This window comes from Oryctolagus cuniculus, chromosome 3 (assembly GCF_051225735.1).
Source record: "Oryctolagus cuniculus isolate XC-2025 breed Fujian yellow rabbit chromosome 3, ASM5122573v1, whole genome shotgun sequence".
Lineage (NCBI taxonomy): Eukaryota > Metazoa > Chordata > Mammalia > Lagomorpha > Leporidae > Oryctolagus > Oryctolagus cuniculus.
This window is the reverse complement of record NC_142869.1, coordinates 152,443,819-152,466,016: the sequence shown is the minus strand read 5'-3', so window position 1 is coordinate 152,466,016 and position 22,198 is coordinate 152,443,819. Positions and strand designations below refer to the sequence as shown.

The window sequence follows — 22,198 nt, the reverse complement described above, 5'->3', positions numbered from 1 at the left end:
TGTGACCTTAGGTGAGAGAAAGTCCAAAAGAGAGAGCTTTTAATAAAAACTGAAGATGGGGACAGGTGTTGTGACATAGTGGACTAAGCCTCCACTTGCAGCTCAGCATCCTGTATCAGATTCTGATCCGGCTTCCTGGCAATGTTCCTGGGAAGGCAGTGTATAATAACCCAAGTAGCTGGGTCCACGCCACCCAAGTGGGAGCTCTGGATGGAGTTCCTGGCTCCTGGTCCGGCTCAACCTTAGCTGGGGTCACTATTTGGGAAGTGAACCAGAAAAAAAGAAGATTCTCTTTCTCTCTCTCTTTCTCTCTCACTCTCTCTCCTTCCCTCCCTCCCTCCCTCCCTCCCTCTCTGTCACTGTGCCTTGCCAATAAATAAATAATTCATTTTTTTAGAATGAAACTGAAAAAAATCCAATAATGATGAAATGCCGTAGAGAAACCAACTGAGGAGAGAGTTGATAGATGCCTCGCAGGCTTTCACAGTTGTTCCCTGGTCAGTTAGTCCAGGGCAGTCTAGATGGAAGCCAGTGAAGGGGACACCAGCGTTACTCTTTCAGGCAGTCTGGTGACAAAGAAGAGGTGGGAAAGTCTTAGAAGGCAATGTGGCTGAGGGAGGTCCTGTAGGTAATGACTGGGGGAGTAGTAAGAAATAAGCCCATGAGTTCTTGCCTGGTTGCCCCAACAAAACAGAAATAGAGGTCATCTTCAGAGACTGAGGCAGTTAAGGTAGAAGTGTAGAAAAGTCACAAAGTAGAGATCAAACAAGGATTGCAGAGGCCAGCTTGAGGGACTAACATTCTGGAGACTGAATTTTAAAAGGGGTGGGGAGGTCCAACTGCCACAGTTGTCAAGTTTTAGCTAGCAGTTGCAAGATGTCAAACTATAGGTCTGAGCTGAGGAAGATGGATTAGTTTCAATGAAAAGTCAAGAAGCAAGGGAGTTGACCACAGTGGTGATTGGCCCAAAGGTTCTAGATTGGATGGGAGGAAGAGAGGTCAATGAGGAGTTCAAATAAATAGCAATGAATTTCATTGGAAAGCAAGGAGAAAGAAGAAAGGACCAATAATTTCAGAGCAAAATCTGATTTTACAGCAAAGTAAAAATTTGGACAACCAAGCTCTTTATACAGCAAAAATCACATATTTATTCTCCACTCTTTCATCTGCTGCATGAGTAGCTGTTTTCTATGATAACACAATGACCCCTTAAAATGTGATGTCAACTTCTTTACAGTAATTACACTGAAAGAGATGATATTCAAAAACAGACTCACTGCTAAACAAGAAGCCAGTTGTATGGACTATACATTTTTTCCTTTAATAGGAATATTTACCATTTTTTGAAGCCAAGAATCATTTAACATGTTTAAAAACAATTTTTTGCTTCCCCAAAGAATATCATATTATCAGTGAAAACTCCTATCTAAATGATGATGTATTCAATAAGAATCTCTGACCTGCTGAATTTTCATTGTTAGTAAAGGAAGTGAATAAGACTACACCACATACTGTTGATATTCTGTAACCAATAAAAAAGTATTTCTTGTTCTGGTTCACTTTGATTCTGGTTGACATCACCCCTTTGATTTTTTTTTCTCTTTCTAATTAAAGCTTGTTAAAATTAAAACTCTGTCATTCAGCACTTGGCAACACAATAAAGACATTCCCTAAACTATAACATTTATCATTTTTAGCCAACTCCTCAGGTAATGATCAAACTTCAAGGACACAAGTCACATTCTGTAATTTTGAAACTGCAATCCCAAATATTATCTGCTGAAGCTTACAAACTCAGTCTCATTGAAACCCAAAGACTATATGCGGGCCGGCACCGCGGCTCACTAGGCTAATCCTCCGCCTTGCGGCGCCAGCACACCAGGTTCTAGTCCCAGTCGGGGCGCCGGGTTCTAGTCCCGGTCGCCCCTCTTCCAGGCCAGCTCTCTGCTGTGGCCAGGGAGTGCAGTGGAGGATGGCCCAAGTGCTTGGGCCCTGCACCCCATGGGAGACCAGGAGAAGCACCTGGCTCCTGCCATCGGATCAGCGCAGTGCGCCAGCCGCAGCGCGCTGGCCACGGCGACCATTGGAGGGTGAACCAACGGCAAAGGAAGACTTTTCTATCTGTTTCTCTCTCTCACTGTCCACTCTGCCTGTCAAAAAAAGACTGTATGCACAAACATGGAGGGCTCCACTGCTTTAAACAAAACCTGAAGTAAGATGCCAGGAGCAGGGCTGGTGCTGTGGCATAGCGGGTAAACCTGCCACCTGTAGTGCTGGCATCCCATATGGGTGCCAGTTCAAGTCCTGGCTGCTCCACTTCTGGTCCAACTCTCTGCTGTGGCCTGGGAGAGTGGTGGAGGATGACCTAAGACCCTGGGCCCTGTGGAGACCCAGAGGAGGCTCCTGGCCCCTGGCTTCAGATCGGCGCAGCTCCAACCATTGTGGCCATCTGAGGAGTGAATCAGCGGATGGATGACCTGTCTCTCTCTCTGCCCCTGCCTCTCTGTAACTCTGCCTTTCAAATAATTAAATAAATCTTTAAACAAAAAAAGATGCTAGGGGTTTGAGCAGCACTGCTTTCATTGGAATGTTGGAGAGGGTACACTGTGTCCAGAAAATAATCACCAATAAACAGATTTTAAACATGGCAAAAAGCAAATATTGCAGGGGTAATTGAAGTCATATGACAATTTGAAAATCTTGCTCTCCTCATTTAATATAAACAAGAAGAAAAAGAAAACCCTCCTTTTCATCCACCACCCTCTCCAGCCCTTCACAAAATCTTAGCAAAAAAGGCCACGAATACTGAACTTCTTTGCTCTATTTCCTCCTCACGACATCACCAGTCAGGCTCACCTTGCCCACAGTTCTGAATCTGTCCCACATTCACAGGTGACTTAAATTCTCCCAGGGACACCCTCCAGCCCTCTTCCTATTTGACTTCTGCTTCATTTGGCAGAGGATGTTTTTTTCCTTGAAATTCTTGCCACTTTCTTGGCTTCCTCAACACCTTTCTCGTCTGATCTTTTCCTATGGTGATATCTGATAGCTCCTTCTCTGATTACCACCTTGCCTGCTACGTAAGTCTCCTCCCAGGTTATGGCGCACATCCTTTCATCATGAACAGCCTCACCTCTAGCACCGCTTTTGTGCCCAGGGCCTCAGGACCACCATCTGTATGGGGCTAGCACTCATGTCCTAGCATCCTGCTCTGACCCTTCTCCTGGGCACTGTATCGACTTATAAACTATCTTCCTGACAGTTGTGCTTCCTGTCCTTAGAAGCAAAGCTTCTAATACCTATCTGGGAATTCCTCATTCCCAGGACAGCTCAGACTTGTTCTTCCTATCACCCTCTCCTTCCTCTCCACCACAGCCATCCTGGAAGCCCCTACCTCTGAAGTAATATGTAAAAAATGCTGATCACTTTGGCCAAGTTTGCAGAAAGCTCTATTATGCAAGCGAACACCTCAGGAATGATTACCATCTCCTGTTTTCTCTGATCATGCTGCCAACAACTTAGTTTATGCCTTCATACTTTCTCTAAATTACTCACATTCATCTGCTTGCCTCCAGATCACCTCTGTTCCAATCCACCCTTTACAATGCTGTCATAAAGGCCCTTTAAACATGTACACCGAGTCCATCATGGCCTTATTTAAAAGGCAACCACTAACATAGTTAGGCCTATCCCAAGGAGAGAGTCATGTGTGAACACAAATTTACAAACAAAGCTACTTATCACAATATCACTTATAATGGTGCAAACAAATGCATGGAACCTAAAATTGAACTCATTATGAAAAATTTAAGTATAATAAGATATAGTTATTTTGGGGCTATTATATGTAGTTATAGAAAGTTAAGTTCTTAAAAAAAAAAAGACATTTCAATGACATGGCCTGGGAAATGCTGGCATGCATTGCTACATTAGGATTTGGGGCTGACATTGTAGTGCAGTGGGTTAAGCCAGAGCTTGTGATACCAGCATCCATATCAGAATGCCAGTTAGAGTCCCAGCTCCTCCGCTCCCAAAACAGCTCCCAGTGTGTAGTAAAAGAACCTGGGAAGGCAGTGGAAGATGACCCAATCACTTGGGGGCCTGCCAACCATGTGGGAGACCAGAATGGAGTTACTGGCTCCTGGATTTGGATTGGCCTAGACCTTGCTGTTGCAGCCATTTAGGGAGTGAACCAATGGAGAATCCTATCTCACTCTCTGTCTCTCTCCCACTCTGTAGCTCTGCTTTTCTCATAAACAAATAAATAAGTATTTTTTAAAAAACGTATAGAGACTTATGAGCATTTTACAGTAAGTTCATGCTTTCACAAAACACACTTGGTTAGACATATACTCACCAAAATGTTTCCATGGTGGCTATTTCTGGTGAGGTTAAAGGTGATTTTTACCTCTTCCTTCATATTTTCTATATGTGCTAATATTGTTCAAAGGAGTAGACATACATTTGATAAACAGGGAGTGGTGATGACAATTTCCAAGATATTAGCTTCCCATCAAATTCAAGATACGACCCCAAATCCTTAGTACAGAAAACACAGCCCCTTGTGACCAGTCCTTGGCTACAGTGCCAGCCTTCCTTGTAGCCATTTCACACACACACCACACTCCTGCCACATCCCAGCTTCCAATGCTGTAACCAGGCTACAGCCACTCATGTTTCTGTCTCTGAGCTCTCCTCTCTGCTGCTGTGGTCAATCTGCCCAGCTCCTTGACCTCCAGGAAGCCTTACCTGCCACAGCTTCTGACCTCTTATTTAGCTTTCATCTGCAGGTTAATTATTCCCAATCTGAATTACCGAAATCCCGGTCCCCACAGTCTATGGATCCTCCTCTCCCGTGAGCCTGGGAAGTCTGTGAGGACAGGAACTCTGTCTCATCTGTATTCTTGGTCAATGACTGACCCATCATGGATGCTTAGCACATATTTCATGGCTGGAATGCTTCCTAGAAGCTTTTTCAAGTTCTTATCCTTTGGGGTGTGTACTATTACATACTGCATACTACCACAGGTCTACTGAACATTCCTAAAAAAATTTTTTTGAGATTTATTTATTTATTTGAAAGGCAGAATTAAAGAGAGAGAGACAGAGACAGAGAGAGAGAGAATCTTCATCCACTGGTTCACTCCCCAGATGGCTACTACTGCCAGGACTATGCTAGGCCAAATCCAGGAGCCAGGAGCTTCATCTGGGTCTCCCACACGGGTGCAGGGGCCCAAGCAGTTGGGCCATCTTCTGATGTTTTCCCAAGCACATTAGCAGGAAACTGGATTAGAACTGAAACAGCTGGGTCTTGAACCAGTGCACATATTGGATGCCGGCATCACGGGCTGTGGCTTAACCAGCTATGCCAAAGTGCTGACCCCTGAACATGGTCTTATACCATTGATAATCCTCCATTCTACACTCTGAAAAAGGTGTAACCAGAAACCATAAACTCTGTCTCAACGTACAGAAGATTTTTCTTCCACCACCTGCTGTCTAAAAACAGAATAGGTGGTCTAAGGAAGGCTCCTCCATCACCGGAACTATTTATATAGAGATAGGCTAGGTCACAGGACAGAGATACTTAAAAATAGGGCCAAGGACCTTTCACGTTCTCAATTCCAGCAAAGAAACTCCCAGCTCCTCAGCATAACTTCGAGGCCCTCAGCACAGTGCCAGATCCCTCTTGTCTCTCCTATCTTCTACAGGACTGAACTCTGGCCTTGTCAGACCAGACTGTTGCACACCATTCCCAAATTCCTTCTATAGTTCCTAGCCACTGTGTTTCTGCACAGATTGCTTTCACCACCTGGAATACTCCCCCCTGCATGTATAAGGCAGCCTGTCAAAATCACCACACCCTCCCAAGCCCAGATCAAATGCCACCTCCTAGAGTCACAGCATCCTAGAAAGTGAGAGCCAGAGGAGCCCATGGAGATTGTCCAAACACCCTCCTCACTTTACAGGCGAGCTCCCTCCCACCCCACCCCACCCCACCAAACAACAATGAAGGCTGCAAGCTTAAGTGACTCAGCCAAGGTCAGTGCTGGAACTATGATTCAAACCCAGTCATCAACACTGAGTCCAGATTTCAACACATCAGAACCCCAGTCTCTGGGCTGCCAAGTCCTGCAGAACTAAGCTATTTTGCTTATGCTTCCAGTATAATACTTGCATATCTGCTTTGTATTGTGTTTATACGCTTTTAAGAAATCAGTTGTATTACAGAGTAAAGCACCCTATATTTGGAGTTATTTCTGAGTTGAAATCCAGCCTGTGCCGCTTGCCACCTGTGTGATTTCATGCAGATTGCTTAACCTCTCTGAGCTTTGGTTTCCTTCTCTCTTGGGTCTCAGAGCTCTCAGGGCATGTCCTCAGATTCCTACCCCTTCCTCATGTTAGCACCCACCCGACTCACATTACCATTTCTACTTTCTGATCACATCCTAAAATCATCCTCTTCATATGGCTGAATATTAGGTAATTTTAATGCTTATTTAAGGGTAGTATAACACAGAAAGAGAAACAGAGAAAGAGAGAGAGAGAGAGAGACAGAGAGACAGAGATTGACCTTCATATGCTGGCTCATTCCCCAGACAGGCAGAAGCCAGCATAGTGGAATTCCACCCGGATCTCCCATCTGGGTGACAGATCTGCTGCCTTCTTGCATTACTGGGAAGCTGGATCAGAAGCAGAATAGCTGGGATTCGAACAAGGCACCGTGCCATGGGATGCGGGTGTCTCAAGCAGTGGCTTAACCCACTATGCCACAACACCCACTCCTGAATATTAGTTAATTTAAAAAGCAAAACAGATAAGAATTAAATAGAATGATGACAATACTATTACAGAAATTAGAAGCTCTTGCTATAAAGGGTTTTTCAAGCTATATGGTCTCTGTTACAACTACTACATGCTGATACTGTAGCTCAGACAGTCATGGATAGTACCTAAATGAATGGGCAGAGCTGTGTTCCCACAAAAACCTTATTTACAAAAACAGGTAGGAGACCAGATTAGCTTGTCAACCCCTGGTCAATATGAAAAAAATATAAAAACCAAAAGGTCTTCATTACAAGAGCTTCGTAATGAAATTATATTTTAAAAGTACAACATCTCTTAAACACAGCTGGTTTGGCAGATTCTAATAAATTGGGAAAAGGCCTAACCCATAACCCAGTACTTCCTCTTCCAGCTAAACTTCCCAGAGAATATTTGCACATATCCTTGAGGAGCCACACGCTGAGTTACACATTGGTGAGGATGTCTGTCATCAATACTGGCTGAATACATAAAATGGGGTATACGCATATGAAATATGATAGCAGACAAAATGAATGGGCTACAAATTAAGATATCTAAATGAGAACAGAAATCAAATGGCTCTGAGTGAAGTATTTTGCTGTGGAACACAGGTTCAAGCCAGATACCATTTAATTTAAAGTTAAAAATGCACAAAAGTAATACTACATGTAGTTCATGGGGGGCACATTATGGAAATGTAAATAAGGGAGGGTGGCTGGTGTATACATTGCTTTAGTTCTTTTAAGAAAAGAAGGTAAGGGCCGGCGCCGCGGCTCACTAGGCTAATCCTCTGCCTGCGGCGCCAGTACCCCAGGTTCTAGTCCTGGTTGGGGCACCAGATTCTGTCCCAGTTGTTCCTCTTCCAGTCCAGCTCTCTGCTGTGACCCGGGGAAGGCAGTGTAAGATGGCCCAGGTCCTTGGGCCCTGCACCCGCATGGGAGACCAGGAGGAAGCACCTGGCTCCTGGCTTTGGATCTGCCCAGCGCACTGGCCGTAATGGCCATTTGTGGGGGGTGAACCAATGGAAGGAAGACCTTTCTCTCTGTCTCTCTCTCACTGTCCACTCTGCCTGTCAAAAAATAAAAAAAAAATAAAAAGGTAAATCAACTGCAAAATTTTAATTAATTTGTTACTATGTATTATTTTTACTTAAATTTTAAATTCTAGGTAGTAGAGATATGTTTTATATATTATTTACGTATTCTTTGTATATTTTATACTTTAAAAATTTCTTCCACAAAACCATGAAATTTGTTAGATATACTTGTCAAGTGTAATTCTTCAAGCCACAAAGAGTTTGGTTTTCATTAGATCATGATTTTTCTAATTCCTAATTGCCTTTTGAGGAAAAATTGTTTCCTTCTCATTGGAGGTCTGACTCTGTGGCTCCTCAAATTGTTCCTAGCATCTAAATAGAAGGTATCTCTGGTTGCACAATATTTTGAGAAATTTCCTCCAAAATATCTGCTTAATAGATTTTCATATACTGTATTTGATTTCAACAATGGTATCGAGATAACAATTGCTAATCTGACAGGAAACATAACTTGGAGTGCCGCTTTTTCATCTATATCTGAATTCCAGAGAGTAGGTTCACTGATGGATGGGATATGAGGAACTACAGGAATTATTATTTCATTCCAAAGGGTAGCTCAGAGTTAAACCAACTATAGGGTAAATTCTTCCCCTGACTCTTAGCATTGGGATTAGGGTCGGAGTTAGGCTTTGACCATGTGCATTAATAAGAAAACATTTCCATCTAAAAATTCCTTCTTGCTTCTTCTCCAGAACCACATCAATGACTCCCCTGGCACCTTGTTTTCAAAACTGCAGAGGAGATACACACACAAGGAAAGTTCGCCGTGGGAGAGGAGGCCTATTAGAGAAGTCAAGAGCGCGTCCCGCTTCGCAGTCAGATCTGGTTTTACAGCCAGGGCCAGTGGAGTCTCTTAAACAGTGGGGTTTCTTAATGTCAGGGAGAGTGGAGTTTCCTAACACCAGGGGAGCTCATTTTTCTCCTCAGCAGGGCTGGGGTAACACCTCACTCACGGTGCACGTACAGCTCCTATCCAGATGTATCTGGGGCCACCATCTTTTCCTAATGCTGGCATAGCTAGGCTGCATTTTCAAAGGGCTATTTGTTTTGCTCTGTGTGCTTAGCTTCCTTTTTGTTTTTAGTTACACAATAGAGCAGATCTCCATTTACTTACTTTAAAATAATGTACAAAAAGTGGTTTGGTGATATAATTAGCCCTTCTAATAAGAAAAGCCCACAGTTCTCATATCAAGCTTGAATGAAAGCATATGATAAATATAGAGGCCTGTTTTCTATAAGCTAAGTCATTCTAAATAAATCTTTGAGCTCACTCACTATCTCACATAGTTTTGTTTATTTATTGCCCGCTATCTTCTCCACAGTGGTAATTGCTTTCTCCTGGCAGCAAGAAATTTATATGCCCTGTTTTGCCCAAATATTATAGTTTACATAGAATGAAAACACTAACTCTCCTACAATTCCTTTAATACCTATGGGGAAGAACATGGGATGGGCCAAGGATAGAATTTCAGTTTCAATTTTACATCATCTGGTTATTGTCAGTTCAAGTTTATTTCAATGAAAGAATTTGAGGCACTTCTGAGGTTAACATTTATGAGCTCAAATGGGAAAAAAAAAAGAGGAGAGTTAATTCACTGGATTTGAAATACTCTATGGACATAATTTAGAACTACAGTCTGCATGCTTTTTCTCAGCTGAATTACAGGATGAAAACAACAGTTTAAACCCTTCAAGTTTGATTTGTTTCTATTTAAACATTTGATTAGTTTAGCTATCCATGTATTGTTCCTTGAGTGAGAAAAGCAATGGGGAAATTCTTACATATTTTAAGGCAGAGGTAATTAAAAGAGATCCTCGGCCAGATTCCTACTGAGGTCAATGCAAGCTTGGCCTAATTAAAGTTTATAGAATTTGGCCTGAATCATATGCAAACAGCAGATACTATTTTGTTATAGTTGCAAGTTTGACATTACTTAATTATGGTTTCAAATAAAGGCATAAATAGAAAATAGAAAAGACACTCTCCATAGCATGGTTATAATTTTGCCAGTGATTTTTACTGACACTAAAGGCCATGAATGGGAAGAATGAGTCCTCAGAGACTCAGGAGAGCTCCCTTTACAAAAATCACTGTAAATGCCATCCCGAGAGGCTTAAAGCTACACTAATAACAAGATGTCATTTATCAGAACTAATCCAAAGGCAAATATTAAGCTACATCTACTGAAAAGTAACATGCACAATACAAGACTTGTGAGGTCAATTAGTTAAGTCATCAGTTCACTAGTTCTTCACTGAAATGAACATATTTTATAGACACATATATATATATATTATACATATATATATATATGCACACATCACTGAGAACTAAAGAGAGAAGTAACAGTTGTAGGCATGTGATGATTTTCCAATGACAGCTGGATGTCTCCCAAAGACTCAAAGGGCTAGAAGGCTATCTAAATAATTAATCTACTTTTTCTGTGAAAAGTATGCCTAGTTTATTCCAGAGAGGGAACTTTTCTCCAAAATTTCAGTGAATGAGACAATCTTCATGTTTATACAGCTTTTAACAAAAATATTTTCACTGTAAAACTTCCTCTTCCATTTCTGCTCAGTTAAAGATAACACAAGCACAACCCTGGTCAGAACATACAAATCTTCAAAGATTCTTTGTCAGCTTCTACTTCATATTTTTAACCTTATATCTCAAAAATATTTATTTATTTATTTATTTTTATTTGAAAGGCAGAGTGAGAGAGATGCCAGTGATCTTCCATCTACTTTCCAAATGCCTGCAACAGCAGGGCCAGATCAGGCTACAGCTAGGAGCCCGGGGACTCCAGGTTTCCTATGTGGGTGGCAACAAGCCACTGCCTGCTGCCTCTGCTTCCCAGGATGCTCATTAACAGGACGCTGGAATCAGAAGCAGAAGCAGAACTCAAATCCAGGGCCTCTGAGTCGGGTTACAGGTGTCCCAAGTGGCAGCTTAACTGCTGCATCTTCGCCTACCTCTACCTTAGACATCTAAGAACATGACTTTCCAAAACTAAAAACTTGACAGCACTACTTTTTTAAAAACATTTATTTAATTGAAAGTCAGAGTTACAGAGAGAGAGAGAGGGAGAGAAAGAGAGAAATCCTTCATCTGTTGGTTCACTCTCCAAATGACCACAATGGCCAGGGCTGGGCCAGGTGGAAGCCAGGAGCCTGGAACTTCATCTGGTTCTCCCACATGGGAGGCAGGGGCACACGTACCTGGGCCATCTTCCCCTGCCGTCCCAGGCACATCAACAGGGAGCTGGATCTAAAGTGGAACATCCAGGACTCAAACCAGCATCCATATGTAATGTCAGCACTATAGGCAGTGGCTTAACCCACTAGCCACAGTGCTGGCCCCAATAGTACTATTATTTTATCTGTGTTGGTATAGAGGAAATTTCTCTACTCTAAACTCGATGGTAAACTTCAGTTGCAGGAAGCACAAGGGTGAGGTTGTTGGAGTAGAGGGAAGAAGCTGGCCTCATACTGCCTTGAGGGAAAGAATAATTTATGCCCTCCTCAAAAGCAATGGGTAACACTTCGAGGAAAGCATTTCTTTCTCATCTTTAACAGCTTAAAATAGGTCTGCAACCTAGCCCTGGGATCATGAACAAACCTGAACAATTTGATGCACGTGTTGAATGGCTTGGAAGCTGGCCCACAGACAGGAGGACAGCACCACACTTCCCCTTGTGATGACGTGGCACTGCTCTCTTGTCCAGCAGTGGTCTCAACAAGCAGATAAACACACTGGCCAACAAGTACTGTCAGAAAGGACTTTTTGTGCCAAAACCACAATCACTGTGTTTGGCAGAGACTTCCACATTCACATGGGCAATGGTAAATAACACTATTCAGGAGATTAACTCATTTGGTTATCTGGGGTACAGTTAACAAAAACTCGCTTTGGCAGGCATCTCTCAGTAGAGTCAAGTGAGAGTTGAATGTTACGGGAGATTCCTCTGTGGCAACAGGAAGAGGTCAGTACCCCAACCTCTGAGATTCACCTGATATATGTGCTGCTGCATGATCACTCAGCCTTCCAGGGCTCTTTCCTCCCCAAGTCTTTCCAGGCTTTCCCCCCAAACATCCGAATGCTATTGACAGAACACTAGCCTGAGTTCACACCCTGTTTTGCAGCTGTTCATTTGCCCTACAGAACTTGTGTCTACCGTGCAGGATTAGAACTGTCTTCTAACTCTCCCAAAGCGCATCCCAACACAGCAGTTTCTGACCCTCAGAAGCCTGGGCTGCAATATAGCAGTACCTGTTCCCATCCTTTGGTCATGTGTTCTACCAGGTAGCAGACTTCATATACCAAAGACTGCAGCACTTGACTCCATAGTCCTACTCTGGACTTCAGTGCAGGTGAAAATCCCATCTAGTGAGTTAGACTCTTCTCCAAGCAAAAGACTGTGTCTCCATTATAGGTAAGCCATCCAAGATCAAAGCCAAACTCCAGACCTCCACACCATCTAAAATGCACTGTTTTGAATAGAACGTACTGCTCACCAGTAATCTTACACCATCTCTCCTACTAAACATCATCTTCTTAAAAAAAAAAAATTGGGGCCAGGGCTGTGACATAGCAGATAAAGCCACCACCTGCAGTGCCAGCATCCCATATGGGTACCAGTTCGAGACCCGGCTGCTCCACTTCCGATCCAGCTCTCTGCTATGGCCTGGGAAAGCAGTAGAAGACGGCCCACATCCTTGGGCCCCTGCACCTGTGAGGGAGACCCAGAGGAAGCTCCTGGCTTCAGATTAGCACAGCTCCAGCCATTGCAGCCAATTGGGGAGTAAACCAGCAGATGGAAGATTTCTCTCTCTTTGCATCTCCTTCTCTCTGTGTAACTCAAATAAATAAATAAATCTTTAAAAAAATTATTTGAGAGGCAGAGACAGAGAGCTCTCACCTGCTGGTTCGTTCTCTCAGTGCCTTACAGCAGCTGGGGCCAGGAACTCAATCCAAGTCTCCCAAGTGAGTGACAAGGACACAAATACCCGCGTCATCACCGCTGCCTCTCAGGATGCAAACTAGCAAGAAGTGTCTGTCAGAAGCCAGGGCTCCAGGGCATCAAATCCATGTACTCTGATATGGGACATAGATCCCAACAGGCATCTTAAACCTTTAGACCTCAGCACACACCTAAACCTCCTCTTTAATTTCACTGAGACCACCAATGCCTTGTCCTCTTTACTTTTTGGTCCCCCATTTTTTTTCTCAAATTCTTTATTTTTTCAGTTTCCATGATACCCCCAGTCACCTAGTTTTACTCCTAGCTTTCCAGTTGTTCCTTCTCAGATTATTGGATACATCTCCTTTACCCAGCTTGTCAATGTTGCAGACCACAAGGACTCACTTCTTAACCTTCCTTTTCCATCTCTCTCCCTAAGCTGGGTCTTCAAAAATTCATGCAAAATAGGATTCATGGAAAAATACTTTTGCACCAAAATAAACTTCTTTTAATTCCATTTTCCATGAACTTTTAAAAGACCTCTCATTTATGACCTCACTCATTATCATGGCTTTAAATCCTTTAAAATATATGTTGACAATTTCCAGACTCCTCACCCCTAAGTTCCAGACCCTATCCAGCTGCTTTCCTGAAATTTTCACCTAGCAGTAGGATAGGTATCTCAAGCTTCCCAGGCTTCTCAAAACTCCCGTCAGAACCCCTGCTTGACCACTGAAATTTGCTCCTCTCCCAGCCATCCTCCTTTCACTAAGTGGTAAGACCATCATCAAATTGATGAGGCTGAAAACATGGGCACTCCTACATCTTCCTTTTTTTTTTTTTTTTTTTTTTTTGACAGGCAGAGTGGACAGTGAGAGAGGGAGACAGAGAGAAAGGTCTTCCTTTTGCCACTGGTTCACCCTCCAATGGCCGCCGCGGCCAGCGCACCACGGCCGGTGCATCGCACTGATCCGAAGCCAGGAGCCAGGTGCCTCTCCTGGTCTCCCATGCGGGTGCAGGGCCCGAGCACTTGGGCCATCCTCCACTGCCTTCCCAGGCCATAGCAGAGAGCTGGCCTGGAAGAGGGGCAACCAGGACAGAATCCGGCGCCCCGACCAGCACTAGAACCCAGTGTGTTGGTGCCGCAGGCAGAGGATTAGCCTAGTGAGCCGTGGCGCTGGCCCTACATCTTCCTTGATTATACTGTTACTATTTTTTCCATATCCAGTTGATTCAGAAATTCTTCCTCCAAATAGTTATTGGGCAGTTGTTATTTGCCAAAAACTGTTCTACTGGGATACAGTGATAAACAGATTAAAAAAAGTTCTTGTCCTGAAAGTGACACTCTAGTGAAAGGAAACAAAAACAAGCAAATAAGTAAAATATACAGACTATCAGATGATGGTAAATTTCAAGAATACTAAACAAAATATAGAAGGATGTTGGGAAATGGTGGTGTAGCACAGGCAGAGGCAATTTAAAATATAGCAATCAGAAGATGGGATTGCAAAGGTGACATTTAATCAGAAGAAGGTGAGGGAACAAGTCATTGGGTATCTGGAAGAAGAGCATTCCAGATAAAGGTCCTAACACATTCTGGTACAGTCAACAGACAGCAATGAGGCCAGTGAGGTTGGAACACAGTGAGCACACAGCATCAGAGGGGGCTTGGTTATACAGGTCTTGTAGGCCACATTCAGAGCTCAAATTCTGAGTGAGATGAGAGGCCACACATCCTAAATGGCTCCATTGTCAATTCTAATGTACAGAGTAGATACAAAGGGCAAGAACAGCAGCAGAAAGGACAGTTAAAAAGGCTATTACTAGAATGCAAGTAAGTGATGGCAGTGGTTTGGACCAACAGGAGGTCTGTGAACACAGTGAGAATGGTAGGATTCTACATATACCTACATTTTAAAAGTAGATCCGCTGGCTTTTCCAATAGTCAACTCCTGTTGATTAAATGTCCAAATATATCTCATATCCATCCATTTCTTCACTGCCACTCCCAAATTCAAATCTTTATCAGCTCTTACTTGGACTAATGAAACTGTTCAACTAGCCTCTCTGCTTCCATTCTTGCCCCCATTCTAGACATCCTACCTAGTATCTTCTTTAAAAAAAAAAAAAAGATTTATTTACTTGAGAGGCAGAGTTACAGACAGAGAGAGGGAAAGACAGAGAGGTCTTCCATCTGCTGGTTCACTCTCCAAATGGCTGCAATGGCCGGAGCTGAGCTGATCCACAGCCAGGAGCCAGGAGCCTCTTCCAGGTCTCCCAAGTGGGTGCAGGGGCCCAAGCACTTGGGCCATCTTCTACTTATTTGCCAGGCCATCAGCAGGGAGCTGGAGCGGAAGTAGAGCAGTCGGGACTTGAACCGGTCCCCATATGTGATGCTGGTGCCACAGGCAGATGGTTAACCTACAGGTGGATGCTTAACCTACTAAGCCACAGTGCCAGCACTCTACCTAGTATCATCTAAAAACATCAGTAAGCTTGCATCCCTCTTATGTTTTATATATTTTAAAGGCTTCCTGTTGTACTTCTAATGACAACTAAACTCCAAATTATTTCCTGCAAAGCCGTGATTCACATGGCTATGGCTTGCCTTTTTAAGTTTTCCTCTGACCTACCCTTTACTTACCTTGGCCTTCTTCCTTTTTTAAAGATCTGTTTATTTATTTGAAAGGTACAGTATACCCGGGTTCTAGTGTCGATTGGGGCACCACGGTCTGTCCTGGTTGCTCCTCTTCCAGTCCAGCTCTCTGCTGTGGCCCAGGAAGGCAGTAGAAGATGGCCCAAGTGCTTGGGCCCTGCACCCACATGGGAGACCAGGAGGAAGCACCTGGCTCCTGGCTTCAGATCGGCACAGCGTGCAGGCCGCAGTGCACCAGCCGTGGCGGCCATTTCGGGGGTGAACCAACGGAAAAAGAGGACCTTTCTCTCTGTCTCTCTCTCACTGTCTAACTCTGCCTGTCAAAAAAAAAAAAAAAAAAAAGAAAGAAAGAAAGGTAAAGTATATAGAGAGGGAGAGACAGAGTTAGAGATTCTTTCTAACCACGAGTTCACTCCCCAAATGGCTGCAACAACCAAGGCTAGGCCAGGTGGAAACCAAAAGCCAAGAGCTTCTTCCTGATATCTCACATGTATGATGCTCCAAGCACTTGGGCCATCTTCTTCTGCTTTCCCAGGCCATTAGCAGGGAGCTGGATTGGAAGCAGAGCAGGCAGGACATTAATCACCAGCATGCTGGTGTTACAGGTGGCATCTTAACCTGCCATGCCACAACACCAGCCTCTGGCCTTCTCTAACTCTTTTCTAGCCTCAGGATCTCTGTATGAGTTCTTGCTTGGTCAGTAACATCTTCTCTCAGATCTCCATATGGCTGGTTCCCTCTTACCCTTTAGCTCTTAGAAATAGTGCAGCATGGCACATATGGCAGTTTAAAAAAAAAAAAAAACTCAGGCAAAAGACTTACAAATGGAAAGAGATGACTGAATAAACATAAATACTCTCTCCCAGGAGACCAACTGCAATTATAAGAAAATGGTACAAGGGATCAGCACTGTGGTGCAGTGGGTGAAGCCACCATCTGTAGCACCAGCATACCATATGGGTGCCAGCTCATGTCCTGACTGTTCCTCTTCCAATCCAGCTCTCTGCTTATGTCTTAGGAAAGCAGCGGAAGATGGCTTGAGCCCCTGCACCCATGTGGGAGACCTGGAAGAAGCTCCTGGCTCCTAGTTTCAGATCAGCCCAGCCCAGGTCATTTGGAGAGTGAACCAGCAGATGGAAGACCTTCCTCTCTGTCCTTCCCTCTCTCTGTCTATAACCCTACCACTCAAATAAATAAATTAAACCTTTAAAAACAAAACAAAAGCAAAAAAAATGGTACAAAAGGAAAGAAATTCTACCTGCAGTGAAAATAGCAAAGGGCATGGGAGAAACTGCTGGCAGCACCACTGAAAAGAGATTTTTGCAAATTTTTCCAAGACAAACTGTAAACGACACTTTATTAAACCACTGTTGAGGGGCCAGTGCTGTGGCGCAGTGGGTTAATGCCCTGGCCTGAAGCGCCGGCATCCCATATGGGCGCCAGTTCAAGACCCAGCTGCTCCACTTACGATCCAGCTCTCTACTATAGCCTGGGAAAGCAATAGAAGATGGCCCAAGTCCTTGGGCCCCTGCACCCATGTGGGAGACCTGGAAGAAGCTCCTGGCTCCTGGCTTCAGATTGGCACAGCTCTGGCCATTATGGCCAATTGGGGAGTGACCATTGGATGGAAGACCTACCTCTCTCTCTCTCTCTCTCTGCGCCTCCTCCTTCTGTGTAACTCTGAATTTCAAATAAATAAATAAATCTTTTTTAAAAAAAATAAACCACTGTTGAGGAAGCTGCAGCTGTTCTGAGAAGAGCCCCAGAGAACTTCCAAATTTGGAGTTGGCATAGACAAAACAGAAATGGGTTGGGGGGGGGGAGGGTAGAGGCCACATGTAATTAAACCCCTGGCTATAAGGCAGTGGGGATGAGCAGCCCTTCTCATCCCCAAATTTAATGGAAATCAAGTGACTGCCCATTCTGCAATCAGAGGGATAGTCACTAAAGACTTTGTTCAGAGCGGGAAAGAGCTTTTAGTATGGGGATGGGTAAATTCTCAGTTGATGGCTGGTGTTGTGGTGCAGATACCAGCATTCCATATCAGTGCACTGATTTGACTCCTGGCTGCTCTGCATCAGACCTAGCTCCCTGCTAATGCACCTGGGAAAGCAATGAAAGATGGCCCAAGTGCTTGTACCCCTGTCACCCACATGGGAGACCAGGAAGAAGCTCCTGGCTCCTGGCTCTGGCCTAGCCTAGTCCTGGCTATTGCAGCCATTTGGGAATGAACCAGTGGATAGAAGATTTCTCTTTTTCTCTTCATTCCTCTTCCTCCCTCTCCCTCTGTAACTCTACCTTTCAAATAAATAAATCTTAAAAAGAATTCTCAGTTGAGTTCTTTACTTTGGCATTTGATGGGATGTAGGGTAGAACTCCATCTATTCCCATCCAGGCATTCATCCATCCATCCATTCATTCAACAAAAATGAACTGAGTGATTATAATGTGCAATGGGAGATGAAGTTCCTGCTCTTTTACAGCTGATTTTCTAGAAGAAGCAGAAAAAAATAGGCAATAAATAAGTGACAAAATAATAAAAAGTTTAAAGTGAAATAACAACTAAAAGTAAGAAATAAATTCTACTGAGAATGACGTTGTGTGTGCATAGTAGGGTATGCACGGTGTTCCTGCAACTCAGTATCATGAAGGCTCTTCTACTGTTGGACTTCTTATATATTTCTATTTACTTATTTTATTTATTTGAAAAGCAGAAAGGCAGACAGATATTTTCCATCTGCCAGTCTACTGTGGCCAGGGCTGGGCCAGGCCAAAGCCAGGAACCAGGAACTCAATCTAGGTCTCCCTCATGGGAAGCAGGGACTCAGGCCCTTGGGCCATCTCTGTTGTCTCCCAGTACATGCACTAGCAGGAAGCCAGAGGACTGCACTGGGTTTAAGTCTATATCCATAGTGACCAGACACTGCAGTTTCAACTACCTACCTCAGACAACCAGAAAACTGGCAACTTACTCCCTACAGAAATTGCATGATTTAGACTGCAGACTCTGGCACAATGACAGGCTAAGTGAAGCCCCATGCCAAAAATAGAATACCTAAGGTGACAATATGGACACGGAATGACATAGCTCCCTAAGTCCAACCTACCCCCAAATCACTCGCAGTCAGACATATTTTCCCCAAGCTTAAGACCTGACAATCCTTCAGGAAATCCATCCAGGAAAAGGCTGAGATAGTAACATGTGGGATATGTATTAAAAGACAAGCTGGCTGCCTGGGTACCCGGAAGTAAAGCCCACTAATAACCAATCAGCCCTTGATATACACAGAGATGCCAATCAGCTTTCCTGTGCTTTGATTTTAAATATTAACATTCAGTCCAGCAACATCAGACATACTCTCTAAGTCCCTCCAATAAAAGAATAGAGAAAGAAAATTTCACAATGAAAGACACAGAACCAAGCTTTAAGAACAACAATAAAAAGGTAACTATCCATGCAAATTAGAGTAGAATTTCAGTGGGCTCAAAAAGCAATGCCTTCAAGAAAAAAAAAAAAAAAAGTAGGACAAGGACAAGTTGAGGTAATATAACAAATCAAAAGAAGAGATAGGGCGGGGGGGAGGAAGGAAGACAGGAAGGCAGGAAGGCAGGGCTGTCTCTACATACCTAAATGGACACCCCTGGGGCAGGAGCAGAGAGCATTTCCCCAAATAGAACTTGCAAGAGGCTGCTCCTGATCCTCCAGAGAATAGCAAAGGAGCCAGAGTCAGAGTGTGAAATACAGTAGTGATACATTAAGCTGGGGCTTATGGGGCAGCTCATTTGACTTTAAAAGATGGGTGTTCAGATATAGCCGGGGGTAGTAACTATATGTACTCCTAGGCAAAAAAAAAAAAAAAAATTTACTACTGGGAGAATATAGCAAGATACACTACAATAGAGAGGGGAGGGAGAGAGAGGGAGGGAGAGGAGGAGGAGGAGGAAGAGGAAAGAGAGAGCGTGAGCAAGCGCACTTGTACTTAAAGGAATTGGTGAGAAATCTCAGAAAGGAGCCTTGTGCACCTGAGAACCCTAGTGTCACAGAGTCAGTTTCCACAGGCCCAGGGAGAAGACTCTCAGGACTATCAGAGTACCTGCTCTGAACAAGTGGAAGATTCAACTGTCCAGGAAGGAGGATGCAATAATGCTTTTGCCTTGGGTATTAAAAAGGGAAATCAAAGAGATCCAACTCATTTGCCTGCCTTACTATCACATGCATTGCTGCAGGCTTTGCTTGCTTTACAGTTGCAGTTCCTGCTGACCCAGAGTAGCCATGTGACTGTCTCTAGTGATTACTGCTCTGTCACCCTGGGAGTCACCAGTTTCACTGGCTCCTGCTCATTGAAGCAGTCACACCACACCTGCAGAGGCTCAGAGCTCCCTGCACACTGCATGGGACAAACAGCTGTTTACAAAAGTTATTTGCTGTCTGAGTCTAGGAGTGGGACAGAGGCTAACTTAACTGTATCATTTGGGAAGAATATTGAGAAGCCTCACAAGGAATCAAGTAACATGAATATAAGTATAGAGAAAAACAAAACAATTTTAAAATGTTAGACCAGCAGGGGCCAGTGCTGTGGTGTAGTAGGCAACCTATAAAGGTGCAGATTCATGTCCCAGCTGCTCTACTTCCAATCCAGCTCCTTGCTAATTTGCCTGGGAAAGCAGTGGAAGATGGCCCAAGTGCTTCTGCCCCTGCACCCATGTGGGAAACCTGGAGGAAGCTCCTGGATCCTGGCTTCAGATCAGCCCAGCTCTGTCTGTTGTAGTCATTTGGGAAGTGAACCAGCAGATGGAAGACCTCCCCCCACCCTCTCTCTAACTCTGCCTTTTAAATAAATTAATAAAACCTTTTAAAAATAGGAAAAAATATTAGACCAGCAGGTCTTTTCAGTGGAAGAAAAGGAACAGGAGAACTTGTAGTGTGGCATAATGGGTAAAGCCGCTGCCTACAATGCTGGCATCCCTTATGGGCACTACAACTGGCATCCCAGCTGTTCCACTTCTGATTCAGCCCTCTGCTAATGTCCTGGGAAAAGCAGTAGAAGATAGTCCAAGTGTTTGGGCCCCTGTCACCCATGTGGGAGACTCAGATGAAGCTCCCTGGTGGTTGCAACCATCTTTGTCTCTCCTGTCTCTGAAACTCTGACTTTCAAATAAATAAATCTTTTAAAAAAGAAAAGGAACAGAAAAAGTATAATAGATATAACACAAAAAAGACAGCAAAAAGCCCAGCAATTATTCTCTTACTCTCTACAGAATAATGACAATAAACTAGAATGGACTAAGAATATGAATCAAAAGTACAAGATCCTCATATTTGAACAGCAAAAATAATCAGCAACATTTTTACAGATCAAAATTATTTTCAAAAGGTTACAGAAATCTTAAAACATTTTAAAATTTTTTAAAAAATATTTACTTCTTTATTTGAAAGGCAGAGTTACAAAGGAAGGAAGACACACACACACACACACACACACACAGAGAGAGAGAGAGAGAGAGAGAGAGAGAGAGAGAGAGAATCTTCTTTCTATCTACTGGTTCACTCCCCAAATGTCCACAAAGCCAAAGCCGGGAACCAGGATCTTTATCTGGGTCTCCCACATAGATGGCAGGGGCCCAAGTACTTGGGTTATCTACCCCTGCCTTCCCAGGCACATTATCAGGGAGCTACATAGGTAGAGGAGAAGCTGACACCGGAACTGGCACTCAGAAAGGATTCAGGCATTGCAGGCGGCAATTTAACCAGCTGTGCCACAGTCCTGGTCCATTGATTACACCGTTTTGGAAAAAATATACCAGGAGAAGGCAATTGGTATAGCAGTTAAGATGCCACCTGGGAAACCTACTTCCCATATTAGAGTGCCTGAATCCCAGCTCTGTTTCTGTTTCCAGCTTCCTGGTGATGGCTCAAGCTCCTGGGTCCCTGCCACCCACATGGGAGACCTGGATTGAATTCTAGGATCCTGGCCCAGCCCTGGCTGTTGAAGGCATTTAGTGAGTGAATCAGCAGATGGAAGATCTACCTCTCTCTGTCTCTCTGCCTTTCAAGTGAATGAGTAAAATTTTTAAAATACTAGGCCAATATGAATCTAAATAAACTAGAACAACTAACCTTAATACTCATTAAAAAATCAAGGGAGAAGAATGTAAGGGATAAAGGAAGAACATTAGATAGTCTTAATGTAAGTACATAAGAGAATAATTATCAACATAAATGCATCTAACAATATAACTTCAATATATATAAAGCAACAAATAACTAATCATGGAGAAATCAAACAATTGAAAGTGAACATTCTATCATATTCTTTTTAGAACTGAAGAGCTAAATGATATAATAAGCCAATATGCTTTAGATTTAAATAATATAGTAAATAAGCTCCACTTAATAAATATTAATAAATAATAATCCCTCAGACCCAACAGGGAATATATTTCTCTCAAATATGAATATAACATTTATGGAGACTGATCATATACTAGGCCTCAGGGGAAGGACTCATAAATGCTTCCCATGGCAGTATCACAGGATGTCATTCTCTAGGCATAATTTAAAAAAAAAAAGCAACCAATGACAAGGGGCTAGAAACATACTATATGAGATAAGAGGAAATTACAAAGGAATAAAGAAGTGCTTAGAATCAAATGTAGCTGTCATGAAAATGTAATAAA

At 43.4% G+C, this 22,198-nt stretch overlaps 1 protein-coding gene across 17 annotated transcripts in view; it reads right to left on the bottom strand.

Moving 5' to 3' along the window:
* The window catches only part of ST7 (suppression of tumorigenicity 7), a 297,160-nt gene that overhangs the window by 60,230 nt on the left and 214,732 nt on the right, over positions 1–22,198 (bottom strand).